Source organism: Hipposideros armiger, unplaced genomic scaffold (assembly GCF_001890085.2).
Source record: "Hipposideros armiger isolate ML-2016 unplaced genomic scaffold, ASM189008v1 scaffold_134, whole genome shotgun sequence".
Taxonomy (NCBI): domain Eukaryota; kingdom Metazoa; phylum Chordata; class Mammalia; order Chiroptera; family Hipposideridae; genus Hipposideros; species Hipposideros armiger.
Window position 1 is genome coordinate 3,429,752 of NW_017731484.1, and position 21,458 is coordinate 3,451,209.

Consider the following 21,458-nt stretch of genomic DNA (forward strand, 5'->3'; position numbering starts at 1 on the left):
GAACCGGGGCCCTCTGGTGTCCCAAGCCACCTCTTAACTAACGCGCCACTCGGCCGGGCCCATTTGATAAATTTTGATATATGTCATATACCCATGAAACCATTATAATTAAGTGAACATAACCATCACCACCAAAAATTTATTCACTATAATGTGTTAATAAATAAGTAATATAATAAACACATTATAGAAATGACAGTAGCTTAAAAATAAGTAAAAGCCAGGTATTTCAAGTTTAAAAAAGTAATAAATAATGATCCAAACTACCCTGATTGGTTCCTGGAAAGTTTATTTAACCTTAGTGAATAAAGACAGCCTCCCTGGAAAGTTGGGTTCATAATTATGTCTTAGTCATTACTATGTGTTTGGGAGGGAGAGCATAGAATAGAGGGAGAAATAAAAGAAAAAAATCTTGGACATATTGGGAGCTGATGAGTGATGGTATCTGTTTTCCTGTAGACCTTGCTTGAATCAGTCCCTAGTTCCTCATGCCTCTTCTGAAGGGGCCAAAGTGAACCTGATGCCAGGGGCGGGAGCCGGGGAGGGGGCTCCCATGGGAGATCTTGCTCAGAGTGTTAGGAATATCGCTTCTTTCCTCTAATGATTGATTCCCTATTGCTGCTGAATAGAAACCAACTTAACAGGTAAACGTTAATTTGGTCCTCAGTCTTGGACTCAATTTTATCATTTCAACCATATTTCTCATTTTACTTTAAGAGGGCTGGAGGCCTATTTGGACTATTTGCCATTCTTTAAATGCATATACTGTTAGCTAACATTTGCTGTTTGTTTGGGGTTTACCAGAGATTATTTCCTAATCCTTATACCAACTCCAGAAGGAATTATTGCTGTTATCCCATTTTGCTGATGATAAAAGTGAGGTGTAGGAGATTCAGTGACTTGCCCCAGGGCTGCAGCTGGTGAATGATGGAATAAGAATTAGAAACTCACCCAAGCCTGAGCTCTGAGCACTGTTTGTATGTGGAATTACCCCTTTGTCCCTGCCCGGCCTTGCATGTCTACCTCCTGAAATCTCACCCTTCAAGTAAAGCCAACTTTTCTTTCCTTGGTCACGCTGACCAGAAATGACCCTTCTCTCTAGTTCACTCACACAGCACTTTGGCATTGATGTTGTACTGCCTTATGATTTAAAGTTTGTCTTTCATTCTTCTGTCTTCTACTGGTAGGAATGTTTTGAGGTTGTGTAATGCAGTGCAGAGGACGTAGGCTTTGGAACCAGCCCTCCGTTGGAATCTTGTCAATATCACCCTCTTGCTCTATTGCCTTGCTTAAGTCAATTTCTCTTCCAAGCTTCCTCTTCCTGACATAAAGATAACAAAACTTACCTTGCTGGTTCATTGCGAGCATGTGTAAAATGCTAGCTCAGTGTATGGCAAATATTAAATGCTGGTAAGTAGCTCTTATATGGGGGTTTCTTCAGATAGGAAACATGTCTAGAACAGTATTATTTAGCCTAAATCGTGACTTTTAGTAAATATATATTGGCTATAAGGACGAATGCATAAATGAATGTCCTGGACTACTACAAATAATTGCTTTAGTGATAGTTTCTTAATTTGATCTTGACAATATATCTTACACAATACCACCAAATGATTTTTTTAAAAACCCAAATTTACAATTCTGCTAAGGTCATAGCATAAAAGACTGTTTACACCCATCATTTACACCCATCACTTCCTACCTCTCCTGCTCAACATTTAATAACACCACAAAGCTGAATTCCCTTGTTTCTTTACCATATTATGTTATTTCATGCTTCATGCTTTATCCATGCTGTGTCCTTTTTTGGAATGGGTCCTTTTCCTTGAACCTGGAAAACACTTATTCATTCTTTAAAACTCAGCTCAGATGCTACCACCTCCAGGAAGTCTTCCCTGATAATCCCTGCTCTCTCCATGGTGACCCTGTGCAGAATCCCAAGCAGGATTCCTCAGAATCTCCCCCTTGCTTTCTGCACAAAGTTAATTCACACACTGTCAGCATCTCCTCAGCAGTGTGTTTGTGCTTACTTGGATTATTGCACTCATCATATTACATTGTAATATTTTCCTTTTCATCTCTTTGTTTACAACTCACTGAGCACCTTGGGGGACAGAACTGCCTTGTATTCATTTCCATGCCCAGCTTCTGGCACATAGTAGGTACTGAAATGCCTATAAATTGAATGTAAACGTTTTCTAAGTTGAGGTTGGATGTGACAGTGCCATGATGGCATGCTTCTGCATTTCTCCTCCTGCTCCAATGAAAAGCCTTCTCCTAAAATAATGTTAACATTATTTGAAATTCAAAGTAGATCAAACATTGTGACTATTGTCACTGCACAAGGACAGGTACAAACTATATAGTGCATGGAGGCTCTCCAGTGGGGAGTGTTTTTCCTTATTTACTATCCCACTGCCCTCTTTAGAATTCTTGCCCTAGCGCTGTAATTGAGTTGATCAAATTTTTTCAGTCATGACTCTTTCCTTGGAAACCCAAGAAAATATTAACTCTGAAATTCCAAAGAGTTTAAAACAAAAGTAAAGTTTCTTATAATTGAAGCAAAACTCACTCTACATTTGTCCAGTATTTATTCATCATTTTAAACAGCTATTCCAAGTGTAAAGTTGAGAAAGTTTACGTCTATTTTGACGGGGAGTTCAAACAGAATTGACCTGGGAAAGGAACTGTTCTGACACTTTTTCGAAGCATGGGTTTGGAGACAGCTGGTGCCTCCTTAGAAGCAGATGCATGATCCGTGGTAAATGGGAAGGAAAGGTCCAAAGGGACAAACAGGCAAACTCTTCCCTCTGGTTTTTCAAGTCATTTGTATTAAGTCACCTTGACCTTATTTGTACATTGTGAAGGAATGGTTCTGAACTTGAAATATACATTGATGAGGAAGGAAAATCAGCTGGGATGCGCGCTTTTGTGGTTATTTTAGGATGCCATCTGTTAGGGAGAAGGCAGAATCTTTTTTTGTTTGTTTTAAACCTTTTCTTCTACAAATGCATTAATTGGTGGACAGGAGACCTGGAAGACATCGTGAAAGTTGGGACCTTGTCTTTGCTGTCTGAGCCCAGATTCTGTATTTCGAATCAACATGGTGGGTGGACAGGGTATGAGTATTTTTCTTCCTGGAGAAGGTAATCTCACCAGCCATGGATAGCTGGGTAGCCAGGGCTCCAAAGGAAGACAAAACACAGATAATAGAGGAACCCAAGAGCATGAGCTGGCCAAGACACATCATGCCATGAGCTTTAAGAAATACATCCTGTTTCTGAAGAGTTGGCAACAATTTCTCCAAACATTTAAACCTCTTAGAGATCTGTTCCCTTTTACACTAGTTTTTTTTCCTGCATGTATGTATATATGTATGTATTTAATATTGGAGGGGTGGGGAATTGGGCCAGATCTTGTCAGATGAGTCAGCTGCTTGTTAGGGAGGTTTCTTGACTGAGGCATCTATTTTGGAGTGATAATTTCTTTTGGGCCATAGCAAATTAAACTGCAAGGTTCTACACAGACAGAATGGTTCCAAGGGAATGAATGAGTGCTAGATTTGGAGGCAGAAAGCTTGGGTTCTAGTTTGGCTTTGTCATTTATCACTGTGATTGTGGGTGAGTAACTCACCTCATCTGTGAAATGGGGACAACAATTCTTAGTCCTGGCTAATAAGGATGATAATGATGGCTAGCATTTATTGGGTGCTTCTTATGTCGAAGCTCTGTTTTAAGCACTTTATCTGTATTAACTCATGAATCTCTCAACAGTCCTATGAGGTAGCTACTCTTATCATCCCCCTTTTACAGATGAAGCACGGGGAGATGATACACACAGCTAGTAAGTGATGAAATTAGAATATGAACCCCGGCTGGCTTAACATTGTTGTGAGACTCAAATGAAAGAATTCATTTGAAACGTCTTTGAAACTCTGAAATACTATACACATTTAGTTGATTGTTCTTATTTCCTATTATTTTGATACAAGAAGGAGTTAATGCAGTATTCTAAAGGTCTTTCTGGTACATACCTACTTGACCTGTTTATGCCTTGGTTTTCTCATCAGGAAATTAGGGGTTAAATTAGGAAATTTCTAAGGTCCTCCTTGCTTTCATGGTACATGATTCTTGCTTATTGAAGATATTGACGTTGACAATTTTGCCCCTATTGAAGATGACAATTTTTTCCTACTTAGCAGGCACACTTGCAAGTTCAAAAACCATTACATTCTCTGAAGGACTCTGTCAGTCCCAGGGCTTGCCATGTCTGCGTGGCTGCTGCACACTTGCAGAGGGTGGACCCAGATGGTGGCAGAGTGGCAGCTGGCCTGGAGAGCAGTTGAAGTGATACTTGGTGTCCCTATCTGATAGGAAGAGATGCCTCACAGTTGGAAAAATCGAGGGTAGGGATGGTTACTTGATGGGCCTAGAGGTGGACTTGTCACTGGATTACTAAAGACAATCAATGCTTTAATCAGGATAAATATATTAGACCCTGAACTTCAGAGATTACAGTGTGAGGAAATTCCCTGCTGTTACTCGTGTGTGTGGTGTTCCTCCTTCATCTTAGTGGGCCAGAGATGGAACTTGTACAACTCTTGGTGTAACAGACATTTATGTTGTTGTATGTAGTGCTTGAATTCAAAAGAAAAAGAAAAAGGAACTTGGGTGATTGTATTTAATTAAAATTAAAGAAATAAGGAAGTGGGAGGCTTTTAATCCCTGACATCTGGGCTGGGACAAACTGGGGGGAGGTGGTGTGGATGTGGAACCGGGTAGGGTTCAGCTAGACATCTGGGCTGTGGGGGAAGTGCCTTCAAGCTCTCTTAGGAGGTAGAATGGCCTCCTGCCTCTTATACTCCTCTTCATATGTTAGGCCCTTTGTCAACTCAGGGGTTTCTTTGTGGATTTGTGATGAGGTATGCTGTAATCCGGAGTTGAAGTATTTTCGTATTTATGTTTTCTTTTCACCTAATGAATAGGCTAAGTAACAATCTGTTGTTTTAAAGTGAGTATTATTAATAATAATGACAGCTCATATTTTTATCATTACAGCATTTAAAAAAAATATCATTCATGGGAGGGAAGGAAGGCGGGCGGGCGGGCTGCCGGGTAATAGAGGACTAGCTACGTAATGGTGGACAAATCCTTCCACCTTTGGGATTCTCAGCTTCTCAGCTGGAAAGTAGAAAGATGGATTACTAGTTCTTGGCTTCATCATTTTTAGGACAGATGACCAAAACATGGTTATCATAAAGCGAATTGTCACACTGAGTTTACATGTGGATTCTTGTCCTGAGTGGAAGATAGAAATTAGAGACGAGATACCATAGACTCTTCCTACTCATCTGCCCTACTTCTGGTTTAGGTTTTCATCTTGAAAAGACATTAATAGGCTTTGTGTTTTAGGCTTTCTTGGAGTCGATTGTGCTTTATCTCTTGATCTGTCTTATTTATTCAGTGACTTGTGGTGATGTAAGTTATCTCAGCTCTTTGCTGTCAGCAATTTGAAATGAAACATTGAAGCGTTTTGGGTAGATGATATCTATTGCTTTGATTAATGAGGTTCTTGATCTGGATATTTTAAGGCTAGTAACAACACAATTTTATAACATCTAATACTCCTTAAAACATCAGTAGCGTTCCCACTGCACAAGCCTGAAACTAATTTATTTCCTTCTAAGAGTCAATGTGCGTCTGTGAACTTGCTTTTGCTCTTTTGGCCAGGGAGCAGGACTGCCAGTCCAGAAATGCCAGCTCTTCTGGATTCAGCAGCAAAAAGAATTAATCATTATCTAGGCAAAAACAGAAACCTCCCAAATTTTTAACCTTCTGTTGCCTCAAATCTCCTCTGTACTCTTCCTAGAAGAAAAAGCACTTGTGGGCGTGCGCGCGCGCGCGCGCGCGCACACACACACACACACACACACACACACACACTCTCTTACAAAACTTAATGTAAAACGATCTCATGTTTATGAGAGCTGGAATTAGTTGGGAGGGATTCTTGTGTTCTGCAGGCTCAGTGGGCATGATGTGAAAGCCGGGCTATTTGGCCTGTGGAGATTGTAGATAAGAGAGTGATATGTAATTGAGTAAGAATTTGAAAAATTATCCGATAACATTAGGAGCAGCAAACACCCGCTTGTGCTTTTTTTTTTTTTTTTAATGCTCGAAAAGTATTTGGAGGAGGAGTGTGAGGAACTAGCATTGTTTTCAGGGCGTGGGAATCCCCTCCCCACCCCAGGAGCCAAATGTTTGCCCAGGCAGAGAGTGTGGAGTCTCTGAGAGATCCTGACAGATCATTTAGTACATTCTTCTGCTCCTGGGTAATTCTTCAGTCCAATTATTTCAGGAAAGGTCTGTCAGCCACCCTTTAAAATCCTTTCCCGAAGAGTATGCCACATCCTACGTTCTCATCTTGTCCCAGGGACCCAAACTGTAAACGGTCAGTTCCTTCATTTGCAGAGCTTGAAATAGGGTAAAAAGGAGGCCTGATGAATGGAACTCACGTTTTTCCTGCTGCCACCCCGCCTTCTGTACAGGCCTTTGCTTCACCTGGGTTCTCAGTGGCACAGGGAAGGGGAGGTAATTGATGAGGCTTTTAGGGCATGGGGTCACGGCTGCTGGGGTATTGCTCTCCCCACCCCCTCCCCACCTTGCTTCCACCAGTGTGGAACACTGTATTGAACAACAAAATCATGAGCTAATTTCAGCCTGGCATCCATTTATTTAGCACCCCTATGTGCTTGGTATTGTGTGAGGTTTGGGCATATAGAGCTAAATAACAAGCTTTTGGCTTTCAAGAAGCTTCAGCCTATTGAAAGGGATGGACAGATAACACAAGTACAATGGTAGGACCACACTAGAGGGAGGTAGCAGGCCCAGTGGATGTGAGAATAGTCTGACAGTGTCGATGAGGCTGGTTGAGGAGGAAGGTGGCGATTGCTGCCTAGTATTTATAGAGGACTGGGCAATCTGCGAAGTGCCTTTCCATACTTGATCTCATTTAATCTCAGAATGGTACTGCAAAAGGGCAATGTGATTTCAGGCCTTTTTTAAAAAAAAAACAAAAAAAACTTAGTTTGATCTAATTATAGATCCGCATGCAGTAAGAAATAATACAGAGAGATTGCACATACCCTTTATTAGTTTTCCTCATTGGTTAACATAGTACAGTGTCACGGCCAGACATTGACGTGAATACAGTCAAAATGCTGAACAGCCCCATCACTACAGGGACCCCTCATGTTGCCCTTTTATACTTCTTGTCCCCCGTCTTCACCTCCTCACCCACCTCCTTTGGTCCTCAGTCCTTAACTCCTGGAACGTCTAATCTGTTCTCCATGCCTACACTCTTGCCATTTCAAGTATAATATATAAATGGAATCATACAGTATGTGTAGCCTTTTAGGATCGACTTGTTTCACTCAGCATAATTCTCTGCAGATTCATCCAGGTTGTTGTGTATATCACTGTTGGTTCCTTTTTATTGCTAAATAGTATTCCATGGTATGGACGTACCACAGTTGGTTAATCATTTACCCATTGAAGGACAGCTGGGTTGTTTCCAGTTTCTGGGTATTGTGAATAATAAATATACTATGAACATTCATGTACAGATTTTTATGCAAACAGGTGTGTTTAAAAAAGTGGAGGTCGTTGTTTTTTTTTTAATGGAAATATGGATTAGAAATTCGAAATTCTAGATTTTGCTTCTCACTAGGAAGGGATATCTTCTGCCTACATACCAGGGTTGTTGTATAAATAAATTGAGATAATATTTGATAATAAATGTTATAAATGATAATGAAATATAAACATATATGAAGTAGGACAAGACACCATTTCACTGTGTTCTGTCTTTAAGTTCTGGAATCTTATTCAGAGTAAGTAGTTCTTGAATTGTAATCTAGTGACAGCTCTATTAGATTGCTTTTTTTCCCCCTATTATTGATGTATAGGTGTTCCTTATATATGCTGGTTACTTATCTTTTGTTTATAATATGGGGTTACAAATACCTTCTTCCAGAGTTGGGTTATCTTTTCACTTTTTATTGGATTCTTTGATGTACAAGAAATTTTAAATTTTAGTATACTCAAACCTATCTAGCTTTTCCTCTATTGTTTGTACTTATTTAAACACACACACACACATACACACACACACATACACATACATACTTTTTCTATCCTAAAATCATAAGGATATTCTCCTGTAATTTTCTTCTAAAGTTTTTAAGCTTTTGCTTCTGACGTATCTGCCTTGAATAAATGAGAAATTTATTTTTGTGACTGGTGTGAGGTAGGGACCTAACTTTATTTTATATTTAGCTTGACTAAACATTTGTTCTAGTTCCACTTATTGAGAGGGTCCACCTTTACCCCCATTGATCTGTGATGTCACATTTGTACAGTTCTCATGTGTTTGTGGACAAGATGACCTTCCAACATGCTGCAGTGGTGGTAGCACTGTGCCACCTGGGACCTGTGTCTGGGGCCGCTGGTGAGGAGGTGACTGTTCCCCTCCTGAGGTAGGCAGCACTAGGCCGTCACCACAGCTCTAACCAGAACTGCTCTGCTTTTGTGTTTATTATATTGGGTGTCCACCTAAGATTTTATTTGAAGAACTTACGCTTAACTTGTTTAAAGGTTTAAAACCTACAGTTTTAAAAAAGTTTTAGAATGTTTTTCAGAGATAGCCAAGAGCCTTATCTCTCATCTTGGGTTGGACACAAAGAGTAAACCATGCAGTAGTCAAGACCTAGCAGTGAACGGGGAGTGTATTTGTCAAAGTTAAATAAATGCATTATTTTGTGGTTGTCAGTGGTTCTGAATATATCACCTATGCCACGAATAACTATGTAGGTTCCATCAGAGATTTGGAGCTGTCTAGAGTCTAGTCCAGATCCTCTATGATCATATAAACCAGTGGAGAAAAACAGCCAACGTATACGAAAAGTAATAAAGAAATAATTTAACCCACAGCCGTATAAGAAATGACATCAGCCAGGAGATGACTGAAAATGAGTAGTGTTGATAAGAACTTGAGGAATTCAGAGATGGGAGAGGTGTGGGCCAGAATGAATAAGACCTTGACTTACACAGTAGGACTTGGCTAAATGAGTAGGAGGAAAGAACAGAGGCAGTGTGTACGCTTCCCTCCGTGGTGTTCCCACAGCCCCCACCATGCTCGCCACTCCTGCATCACTTCCTACACTGTAATACAATGATGGTCTTATTCACCCTTATCCCTACCCCATGTCCCATCCCCCAGACACACACTCCCTTCCAGAAAGGCGCTTCTGAGTTCTTCGAGGGTGGGCAGCCTTTCATTTCAACGTTCCCAGCATCCAGCACCATGTTTGCATGTGGTCGGCACCCAGTAAATGTTTGCTGAGTGAGTAGACCCTGGCTGGAGCAGAGGAGTCAGAGACAGAGGCGTAAGATTGAGCTAGCTGGTTTTTGGTGATCTTGAAGGCCAGCCAGAGTCTGGCTCTGTGCTGAGGCGGTGGAGAACAGTGGAGGCAGTCTGAGCTGAAGAGCGGCGTGATGAAGCTGTGTTTCCAAGAGACTCCCTGGTTGCTCCAAACTGAGAAGGGAGGCCTGCGCCTGCCCACCCAGGGAACACTAGTCTGTGCTGGGCCCTGAGGTGGGTGCTGCGAATATGCGGCTAAGTGAGACCAATTCTTAGAGCCACCGATGAGGCATGTGTGAGTGTCCGTTTACTGAACCAGAAACTTGTGCTCAGAGGTGAGAGGTGACCTGTGGTAGAGTGCTGACCGAGGCCCAGGTCTGTTTGACTAAGGCCTGCTTGTGCATTTTATCCTCAGTAGCATGTTTGGCCTCACTATAGTCAAGAGACAGTCTAAGGAGGAAAATGAGCTGCTGAGATGGGAGCCAGGGGTGAGGTAAGAGTCAGGAATGCCTGAGGTTTCTAGCTGGGGGGGACAGGGAGAACCGTGGTGGCCGTGGCAGGAATCGGCATAGGAAAAGTCAGGCGGAGACGCTGCATTTGATGAGAGAGGGAGCGTTATTTTGGACGTCCTGAGTTTGAGGTGACAGTTCCATTCAAGCAGGAATTTCATCTGGCAAGTGACAGTGCCATCCCTTCCCCACTCCCCCCACCCCACTTTCATTAAATCTGCCATTTTCCTCTCTTATAAATTGGGAATGTTACAGAGAAACGGTGAAATAGATAATACCTCGTGCATATGCCAAACACCTGACCTGGTTTGCAGCTTCTTTACATTTCGTTCTAGAAATGTCCTCATTTGAAGGGGACTTAAGGTTTGTGTTCAGGAATTAATAGCATTTTCTTTCCCCAACGCCCTGTAGGGGATGAGCACGACTGAGCAAGGAGAGGGAAAGCTTGCGTTGTGAGCTGCCCTGCCTTCCTCTGATAAGCCTGTCTCTCCTGCTCTGAGGCCTTTTCTGAGGAGGGTCAGTCTGTGAATTACAGAAAAGTCGAGTCAGGCCCCCTCACCGCCCTCCACCACCTGAGCTCCCCGGGTTGACTGGAGAGCTGGCTCATGATCAAGTTATTTTAAAAGCATCCCAGGGAGTGTGGGAGAGGCTGAGTTCAGCAAAACATGACTGGGTGGTGCTGGCGCTGTTTCGCTGTTTCGAGGCGTGGAGGCAGGAGTGGGCTAATTGCCTTCATTTGAATAATTTGGGGATAGTGAGATGGCTTCTTGATTAAGGGTTTGATTTTTGATTGGAGATTGTGACGTGGAATTTGTTGAGAGGGGATCGGGCTAAAGCTATTTCTAGGAAAATATATTTTAGATATTGGCAGTTGAACTGAATGTATTCCATCATCACCTCCAGAAGCTTTGAATTTTTAGTGTTATTTCTATTTTGAGCAGAATGCCTGTGTTACTTCTCATCCCATGTGTTGGATCCAAGGAGACTGTAGGAATTACTATCTCCTCCTCCTTTTTCTTTCTTTCTGAGTAACAAAGATTGCGTACAGTTGGGTTGAGAATTTTAAGTAGCAATTTGGTAGAAAAAACACCCAACTGGAGGTCTCAACTCTGACTCTTGCCATTAACTGCGTGGCCCTGGGTAAAATTCCTAACCTCTCCTGGCCTCAGCTTCTTCGGGTAGAAGATGACCAAAATAATTCCTCTATGTAGGAGTTGCTGTGTTGATGAAATGATACAGTGCTTATGCATCTGCTTTATAAATTACACAGCCCAAACAAATATAAGTTAAGATGTTATTGCTGCAACAGAAGAAGGTGGACAGTCTCTTGGAAATTGTTTTCATGGGACTTGACCTATATAACACTGAATCAGAGCGTTTGTTAAAGTGAATCACCTGTTGCTTTCTGGGCCATACTTGAAATGACATGCCATGTTATGGTGAACCCCTTTCGCACCGCCCCAAGTTCACGTTGCTCTTACACAATTTGGGCGAGATTTATGCATACACACCTTCTTCCCCCTTAGAAACGAAACATCGATATGGGCCGGGTAGACACCGGGAAAGTGACTTAGCTGGCAAATATGTGATTAATCAAGTAGATTTGGCTTAAGTATTAGTGCGGGCCTCTGTACATGGCTGGGTAAGTGATAAATAGCAAGTCTGCCAAGTAAAGCGTCTTGGGAACCTACTGGGATCAGTTTATGCTTAAAGCATACTGTGCCAGTGCTGTAGTCGATAGTTAACCGAATACATTCATAGCAGTCGCACGACTTTGCCCTTATTTATTTGTGCAGCTTTTTCGCCTGCTAAACTGTGAGCTCCTCGAAGGCAGGGACTGTGCCTGTTTATCTTTGTTTTTCTGGCATTTAGTGTGGTGCTTGGCACATGCTAAATGTTTGTTGGGTTATTGGATGAATGAATGAATGAAACTCTGCAATTTTTTTTCGTTAGAGGGGTTTTTGTGGAAGGCGTAGATGTGATTATTTGTGTTGTCATCTGAATTTTACAGATGTCTTCTCACTGCAGACCCTCACTGTGGGGGGAGACCCATATTTATGCATCGCTGGGTTCCGGCTGCTGCTGCCTCCTCCTTCAGGCTGCCTTGGCCTGACCGCACAGTGGTGAGGCCTCACTCAGCACTGTTCCCCAAGGCCTCTTTAATAGAATCATGCCCTTCCTCAGCCCCCACCCACTTTTGCCTTTCTTTCAAGGCTTGCAGCTCAGTTAATTCTACCTCTGGCAGTCATTTTCTTACACACGTTTGTCTTCTTCATCACACTTCTTGATCGGCTTCCTTTTTCCAGTCCTTATCAAGTTATCAAAGAAAACTTTTCAAACCCACACCGAACACCCACCTCCAACACACCTTAATCGTGGCAGATGCATTTGGAAAGCACTCGTGACAAACCTGAAAGGAGGAAAAGCCCCTTCACAAGCTGTCGGTGGAATGAAGGCAGTAAAGACCAGGGCTGTCAACACTGAAAGCTTCAAAAAGTGCCCCTAAGCCTTCTTTTGAATCACTAAAAGTTTCCATTTACCTCCTCATCTTTCTCAAATGAAATTTCCTCTTTCTTAGGCATCAGCTTTAACAGAGCAAAACAAATCACTCTACACCTATTTCTTATTCAGTTTTATACTGGAAAGAGAATGGGATTTGGGGTCAGAAGGCCAGTGTTAGAGTCCTGCGGCCATGTAGTAGCTGTGTTATTTTGAAGAAGTTTCCAGGCTTTTTGTGCCTCAGTTTCCTCAACCATTGCCAATATTACCATGTTTTACCAAATACCACCTATTCAGTGTCATGGCGAAGTTTATGGATATTGAAAAACGCTTGGTAGCTAATAAAGTACCATATACATGTCAGATCTTTCTAGTATTACCAGTTTTCTGTATCATGTTTCATTTGCACATACTTGATATTTCAATTTCATTATGGACTAAGTTGGTTTTCTAGCCTGAGAACTGAAACACTGTATGGAGAAATGTGTTTGAACTTTGGCAGTTTACAAATAATCTCATTATGCAACATACTCTATTGGTAAATTAATTGAGGGCTGTCTCTAGATTGTTAGGTGTGGATGAAAGAAACTATGTTATATTCCTTTTGTATCTGTCACTGGTATTAACATAGTGCCGGGCATTTAATAGGTGATTAAGACATACCATTGTTGGAAGTTTGAGAAGCCATCTTAATCATGACCTGGAATCCTCCTTATTTAGCAGCAATTTAAATGTGTTGACTAAATGTTAAACTGACTGATTTATCCTGGAGCCAGGAATGGGAAATTGGAGGCCCTTCTTATATATCTAGTATTTTGGTATTGCAAACTCCAAAGCTGGATAAATTTGGGTAAAGAAAAATCAACTCTGTCTGCAAAAATGTGCAAAAGTATGGCATGTGATCTGCCAGTTCCTTAGCAGGGTGATTCTATTAGGGCTGTTGTTTTCTTTTTTTTTTGTTTAAGATGACATGCCTTCTTCACTGGCCAAGTGAGCCCTTTTCCAACCTCTTATCTTGCTGGGGGTGTTTTAGAAAAATATTCCTAGTGTGAGAATCTGTAAGAATGGAGCTTATTAATCTGCTTACAACCAGTTTTCCTTCAAATAGGTGATCCTGATGTTGACCATTGTACTTGACAGGAAACAACTCAAGTTTAATCCTGTCCTCAGGAAGCAGTTGAGAAGGGAGGGTTGACATTAGGCAGAATCCAGGTGTTGGTAGAGCAATAGTATAAAACTAGGAAGAAAGACTGTTGACTACTCTGCTCAGGAGAGTTTAAAGAAGAGAATAGAATACTTTTTTTAGAAAGGGTATGGGGGTGCTTTTGAGAGGAGGCAGAAGACTGGACCATAGGATCTTCCCGTCTTAGTTGTATTTTGAAAGTTTCCTAAATTGTGTAATTGCATTCCTCATTGTTGAATGTGTTCTCATTTTGATTTGGTTTCACTGCTCTTAGATCCCTTTTGTCTTATCTTGCAAGCATATCACTGCGAATACTTAAACCATTAACAACTCATTAAAACTCTTTTACCCATTTTCATTTTCTACCAAGCTGACACCTGGGTGGGGTGGGAACCTGTGCAGGCCTGTTTGGTTGGGCCACACCTGAGCACCTGAGTGGCTCCTAGCATTTTGGCTGTCAAAAAGCCGCTGAATAAACAGAGTGATTGCATTGGGAGAGATGATCACTGGCGATCCTTGAAAAGAAGCCCTGGATGGCTGCAGGAGACAGAAGGATCGGCAAGGATGGCTCTCTTCAACCTGAAAGACTCTTCAGCAATTAACACTTTGCCTCTGTTTTTATGTGACTTTTTTCCCCCCCATTCAGAGGCTGTATTTGTATTTCTCTTTTTTCCCCTTCTTTCACAATTTCTATAGCTTCTTTCTCTCAGAGACTCAAAGGGCTTTTAGTTCTGTTATTTATTCTCTGTGGGGGCGGGAATTAAGGTTTGAAGGAGATGAAATGCATCACTTACTGGGCCATGGAGTCAGTGTTCCACAGGCAGCTGCAGCTGCGGTCGGAGCTGTTCTAGTTACTTGCCGCCCAATTTATAGATAGATACGTACATACATGCATAAGTACACATTTGTATATACACATGCACATCTACACATGTATATACAGCTTACCCTATTCCAAACAAAATAGGTGACAGTGTCAGTTTAGTGTCTCCTAAAAGAGAATTTTAAGGATTAGTAATTTTCTGTATTTTAAATACACATGTATGCCTCTGAAGTTAAAGAGAGAAAGAAAGAAAGAAAGGAAAAAAAAGACTTTTCTGCTTTTGACTTGAGTTGTTGAATTATTTGTCTCTTCGTAAGCTGATCAGTCACTACTTGGATTGAGAGAAAGATGTTCAATCAATCAAAATGTTTCTGTTACATTGGCATGCTTTGTAATGGAAATGAAAATGACAGCATGTTTTTGTCAGTTTAAATGAATAGGTTTCCTTCAGATCGATAGTAGAGTTAATATTATAGGTATCTGAGTCTATGAATGCTGATGATTAATTATGGAAATGTCTGATAGAGGCACTTGATCTCACCTCAGCATCCTATAAATATATTTCCTTGTTGCTAAAGTGTGTGCCAATGTTGGTGTTTCTTGTGACTACAGCTGTGACCCAGGACACTGTCTCTGTGGCCTATCAGAGCACCTTACCTTGTCTTTAAAGACATTCAATTCGATTTATTTTTTAAAAAAATCATTCATTCATTCATTCATTCACTCAGCATGTAGTGATGCATGTCCTCTATGCATCAGGCTCTGGTCTGGTACTAGAGATAGAGTTATGAACAAGACAAAGCAACTCGCTGCTTTCATGGAGTGGTGATCTTATTGGGAGAAATGCACAATAAACAAATAAATGGATCAATTAATAGGGTAATTTGAGGTAGTCAAGCTGTGAAGGAAATAGAAATGAGGTGGTGTGCTCCAGAGTGGCTGGCAGGGGTAGGGTGGGCTTGCTTAACGCACGTGGCCAGGGAAGGCTTCTGGGAGATGACATCTGAGCTGATGCTGTGATGAGGAGGAGCCTTCCAAAGGAAGGCCTGGGGGCAGAGGGAGCAGCAGATGGCAAGGCCTGAAGGAGGATGGAGTCATGTATTTTTGAGGAATAGAGAGAAAGCCTTTGTGACCAGAAGGTAGAGAGCAAGTGAGAGAGGAATACGGACCAAGTGAGTGGAGTAAGCACCAGGTAGGGTCAGACCACACAAGCCTGGAGAGCACGGTTAGGACCTGCATTTGATTCTCAATGCTGTGGGAAGCCTCTGGAGAGCAGTAAGCAGGGGAGTAACACCGCTGATTTGTGGTTTTTTTAGGGATCATGCTGCTTGCTGTGTGGAAACTAGGTGTTAGCAGGTCAAAAGTGGAAGGAAGGGTCCCAGTCATCAAGTGAGAGATGATGGTGGCTTTGACTAGGTAAATAGTAGATGAATGCAACACGTTTTCTCTTTCCATCAGGTGAAACCAGAATGAACGGGATTTTAAAGATACGAATTTAAAAGGAGCATTTGCGAGGAAGAGAGGTAGGAATCTATGTAGAGCTCTGATTCCTGCTGATGCAAGATGTCGAACGCACCTTTCCAAAGGACAGTGTTGCCACTGACAGCACAGCCCCTACAGGATGATAAGGAGGGCAAGCTTGCAGATAAGAACCACAGCTCTGCAGACCCACTTGAACTTCTTTGTAAGCCCACTTGAACTTATCTGGAAGGAGGTCAAGCTGTAGTTCTCTGTTTGCCTAAGGCTGGGTAGAAGACCAGCTAGCTATTGGGTGTGATGTTAGGGCTGTTGTCCAAGTCCCCTGTGGGGGGATGGGCTGAAGCCCTCTCTTCCACGATTAGCTGTACTTGTTTAAAATGGTCTCTTCTCTCACCTTACTCAAGAGTGGTTTGTTTCTTTATCCTTCAATGTGAGATTCCATTTGTTTCCTGTAAGAGGTTTCGGTAAGGGCCTCAGACTACTAGATGCCAGTTGAGGGAAGGAGAGCGTCCGGGGCAAAGCGACCGTGGGTTATATATGGGGCTTGAGCTGGACAGCTGAAGCCCTTGCCGCTGAACCTCCTTAACAATTTTGCTTAGCCTTGAACTTTTGCCCTCTCAGAGACGTAGTTTCCTAATTTTTAAAACGAAGGTGTTGGATTAGATCGTCTCAGTCCCTTTTTGCTAATTTTAGCTGAGTAGGTTTGTGCCTAACTGCCCAGGCTGTCATGGTTTTTCTGCTTTTGTCCTTCTTTGAGGAGATCCTGCATTTTCTTTCCTTTTCCTCTCCCAGAAAGAGCTCTCTGTGGCAACATGTAAAACGCCAACTCACCGATTTCCCCAGAAAGGGAAGCGTCCACAGTTTCATGGTATCTGCTGTGGTGTCTGTGTGCTGCCTCGGCGTCAGTGCTCAGTGGCTGTGCTCCATGTTGGGGTGCTTATCTGTGGGAGCCAGAAGGGCCTGCACGTGGACAGCAAGTGACATTTACATACTGAGGAAGTGGGCAAGCAGATAGTCTGGAGGAAGCGGAGGGAACACTCAGGTCAAGGTTTTCCAGAGAAAAGATTTTTGAACCGTCAACAATTAAATAAAATAGAATTTCCCTCCACGCCTTAAGATCATCAGGAGAAATTACAGTTGTGGAACAAACATAATTGCAGTTACCTCATATTTGTTTAGCATTTTGTGCTTTGTGAAATGAGTGCACGTATATGATCTCATATGATTTTAAAAACCCTACGAGGGAAGCGGGTGGAAATTATTAACTCCGTTTGACAGATGGGAAAAATGAGTCATTAGAGAGGCTAAGTGACTTGTCCAAGGTCACACAGTTACTAAGGGCAGAATCAGAATTTAGAATGCAGATTTTTTTCCTTTGGAAAACAACTTGACTGAGGTGTAATTGATGTACTATAAAATGTACCCATTTTAAACGTATAGTTCAGAGTTTTGACAAGTGTACCCTCTTGTGTCACCACAAGCTTAATCGATATATTGACTATTCTATACCCCAAAAAGTCCCCTCATGCTCTTTGCATTAATGCATCTCTCCCCTGCCCCAAATCTTTTGATGTCTCATCCAATGCTCTTTTCACTATCCACACTCAGAGAGCCTTTTCAGCTGTATCCTTCTGGGGCGAATACTGGCTGGCGGCCAGCCAGCACCATCATGTTGAGTTATGAGCGTGAATGGGAAGCTAGTGGGTTGGTTATTCCATTGTTAGTTCCTTCCTTCCCTTCTTTTACCAGCTCCAGGCTATAGAAAGATAATGTGGGTTCTCCTTCCTCGGAGAGCTTGAAAAACAGGACACCCACTCGCCTATCTGAACTGGCTTCCCTGTAGTCTGCATGGGGAAGGAGGAGGTGATGGGGCTGGTGGAGGAGCTGACCTCGAGAGGATGCCCTACTCCTGTAGCGACTGCTTATTCTCCTCCTTGGAAACCAGCTCTCTGCTGCTTAGTTGCAGCTCCCTAAGGCCTTCAGGAGTCCAAATTCCATATCTGAGGAATGAGTCCCAAAGGCGGTGAAGATCCCAGCTCTGAAAAATGAGCAAACTCTGAGTTTCATAGCTGTGTAGGATGGGGTCCTGGATAGAATCTTCCCTTTGCACCTGAGTTAGGTTCTGAGGAGAGATACTTCACAATATGCGATTCCCAAGTCCTGTCTGACCAGTCAAAATCTGACCAGAATGTTTGGCACATTCCAGAGGGTCCAGGTGTCTGGCCAGGTGCTGGGCCATAACTGCTCCTTGGAGTTGCTGTGTGGCACCCAGCAAAGGCCTGCCCCCTTTCATAGCTGGCTTTGCCCCCCAGACCAGCAAAATAGAAGGTGATGCCCTAGCCGAGTCCTCAAGAGTGGCCACAGGAAATGACCCAGAATGCGGTCTCTATTTTTCTAGGTGACATTGCTGTCATTTAGACACCCAATTTGGGGACAGCCCGTATGCTACTAGCAATGATGATAATTCCTTTCTTTCATTTGTTTTGAGCTAATGTGAGTTTACAGGGCCCCTTGATATCCAATATCTCCTTGTTCTTAATAAGTCTGGTACCTTCTGTTAAGGTAAGAGCTGCATCTCATCTGACCTAGGACAGCTGCAAGGACAGAACAGACTCAGATTTCTCCTCTGCAAAAGGCTCTTCTTAAATCTGGGGCCCTGCAGTATTGATTTTCTTCTAGTTATCTTTGCAAATTTCTCTGGCTTTGCTGAAGGGGGAAAAAAATCACCAGGCTGCATGCTTGAGCTTCAGGTTTCTCCTTAGCTGGCAGCCCCAGCCAGAAAAAAAATTCTTTTTAAAAGAATTGAGCCTCAGGCACTAGTGTAGCCTTGTGTTTCCTAATGTCTGGCTCTCAACAGCTGGTGGCCATCTCTCACCTCCATCTTTAGTCGGCTGCCTACCTCAATTCCGTGAGTCCCTGGTGTTGACTCTTTGACCTGGCTACCCTCTTTCCCCCGTGGGGGCCTCGTGCACTACAGGGGCTTAGAACACAGAGGGCTTTCTGTGTTTTGTCTACCATCAAAGCTGGGTACCCAAAGGCCCACATCACAGTGCCACGTGGCTGGCTCCAGTGTGCTGTAGGCAGACACAGCGTTAGGAACAAAGACTTAGTTGAGAGCCCCAAGTGTGACATTTGAGGTGACTGCACAGAGATGGGGTCAAAGGGCTGCTCACGTCTACAGAGAAAGGGACAAATACAGTTTTGCAGAGGTTACAGGCTTTAGCAATGCTTCTCTTGAATTTCCCATTGGAATTAGGTGTCTAAAGGTCCACATAGGTTTTGTTCCTTTTCATGCTCCAAGAGAGCTTTCTATAGCAATGAAAGAAATGCAGGAAGTGGGTAGGATTACAGATTGCCCAAGAGAGCGGCAAAGACAACAAACAAACAGAGTGTATTTTAAAGGAAAATTTTTTGGCGATCCTGCTGGTCACCTGGGGAGATCATGGATTCGTTTGGCCATTCCCATCTTCCACTTGGGCTTCATGTAGACAGTTGGGTGGGAACGAGGGAGGGGAATAATACCCCCCACAAGAATCTGGCTGAGCATCCAGCCCCCAAGACTAGCATCTGGGAACCAGATTGGCTCAGTTTTCCCCAGAGACCTCAGCGCTGTGTGGTTACTTCCTGTCTGTTTCCCCTCGTGTTTTCCCTTTTGCAGCTCTTCCCTTTCCACAGGAAGTCTCAGCTGTCAAGCCCACAGCTTTACCTGGGCCCAGTGGCCCTGACGCCACCTTCCTTTTTCCTTCATCAGCCTCATCACTTCTCATTTCCCCCGGAGGGAAGAAGGGTTTCGTTCTGCCACCCCCCCCTCTTGGAGGGGCTGCACCCTACCAAGACAGATGGCTGCCTGGCCTATTTTTAACTGTCTCCAGGGAAGAAGATTCCACAACCTATTTTGAAACCTGTTCACTGATTGACAGCTCTCAAAGTAGGAATTTCTTGCGGATACCTGATTTAAAATTCGACAGCTGTAATTGAAACTCATTTCCTTTTATTCCTTTGGAAAGACAGGGATCCTTGAGGTCATCGAAGCCGACCCCAAGTGCATAAAATGAGACCCACAGATTTCCTGACTTCAAATTGAAATGGAAAATAGCTCCTCATCCTCTCATTAAGGATCCCATCAGTTTTGGAATCTGCCTTTGAAAGCACACATTTGGGTGCCATTCTGTGAGAATCAATTTAATTTTCTAGGGAAAAACAAGCGATCCTGGAGTTGGAATTAGAGCTGTAGAATGCAAGGCATTAACTGCCTTACTCTATTTTGTTTCTAGTGAGAAAGTTAAATGATGCTTATAGAATTATCTTGCCTCTGTTGGCAGAGAGAGTAAAAATAAACTCAGCTCTCAATATGCAAAAGTTTCTCCAGTTCTTTTCCCTGCTCTCATACCAATGCCTCGTCTTTAAAGGAAAAAAAAAAAAAAGGTTGGTATTTTTTTCTCTCCTCCATCCGTGGGATCTTCTATATGTTAAATATCTCTTTTAAGAATATTGTCAGATGACTGAAATTCTGCCAAAGCCTGCCTCTTCACTTGGCTTTCTGCTGCTGCTGCAGACTTCTCATGACATGAGGCCCTGTGCTGCCTCCCTTGACAGATTGCATCTTGATGGCATGAAGCTCTAGTGGGAAGCTAATGATGTCGGTTCAGTTCCAGTGCCTTGTTATGTGGTACAGAAATCCAGTGTCTATGCAAATAAACAGACACGTGTTAGATTATCAAGATAGGGATCTTGGGAAGGGATCTTTCTTCTTGATAGTCGGTACTTTTGTGCCTTTTCTCAATAAAACATCACCCGAGACGTCTTCTCCTTGCAGAGATGGCATCATATGCCAGGTTGGAACATCAGATGCTTGAATCGACTCATAGGCTGTCCAGACCTGTGACCAAAGCTGAGGTGGCATGTGGCGCATTCCTCATCTCTTGGTCCATGCTTCAGGCTCTGAGTAGTCAGTGCGCAGCTCAGGCTTACAAGAATTAGCATCTCAGTCTCTGCAAATATGGCTAAAATTCAGTATTCCACCTACACTTTGTCTGTTGGAGAGGTATTTAACAGGTCTGTTTTTTTAAAATCCCAGGCCAACTTTCTCTGCTATCTAGTTAGATTAGACCAAGGGACTATAAACTCATTTTGCTATCAGCCTAGGAGAAACAGACAGATATAGTGGGGACATCTTCTTATCTGGGGCAATTGAACCAGTAGTTGGTCCGTTAATCCCAAAAGTCAGTTAAAGCAGAGAATCTTAAAAAAAATAAAAAATAAAAAAATGATGCAGTCCCTAAGCATTTTATTTTGACTTAAAAAATGTGTAAATGTACATATATTCACAAGTCTTTTGATATGGGCCAGGGTTTTTTCTTAGAGTGTGACTCTTCAGAGTGGAGCTCTGTTGACGTTCTTTCATAAACCACACCCATAACACATCATCTGTGATTTTCAGTTTCAGTTTCTTTAAGTGCAATGAGTTCTTACATACATTTGTGAAATAAAATGCATATTTCCACATTTTTTAGCCCCACCACTACAGTTTTTACCATTATCT

General features: G+C 42.6%; 1 protein-coding gene across 5 annotated transcripts in view; it reads left to right on the forward strand.

Annotated features, from left to right (window-relative positions):
* The window catches only part of SRGAP2 (SLIT-ROBO Rho GTPase activating protein 2), a 256,272-nt gene that overhangs the window by 8,740 nt on the left and 226,074 nt on the right, over positions 1 to 21,458 (forward strand). The window contains exon 1 of one of the 5 annotated variants that reach the window (XM_019649657.1): positions 15,911 to 15,960. The exons of the other annotated variants lie outside the window; for them this stretch is intronic. The gene's annotated coding sequence lies outside the window, so the exon portion shown is untranslated. Of the gene's footprint in view, positions 1 to 15,910; positions 15,961 to 21,458 lie in introns of those variants that run through there. 5 annotated transcript variants of the gene reach the window in all.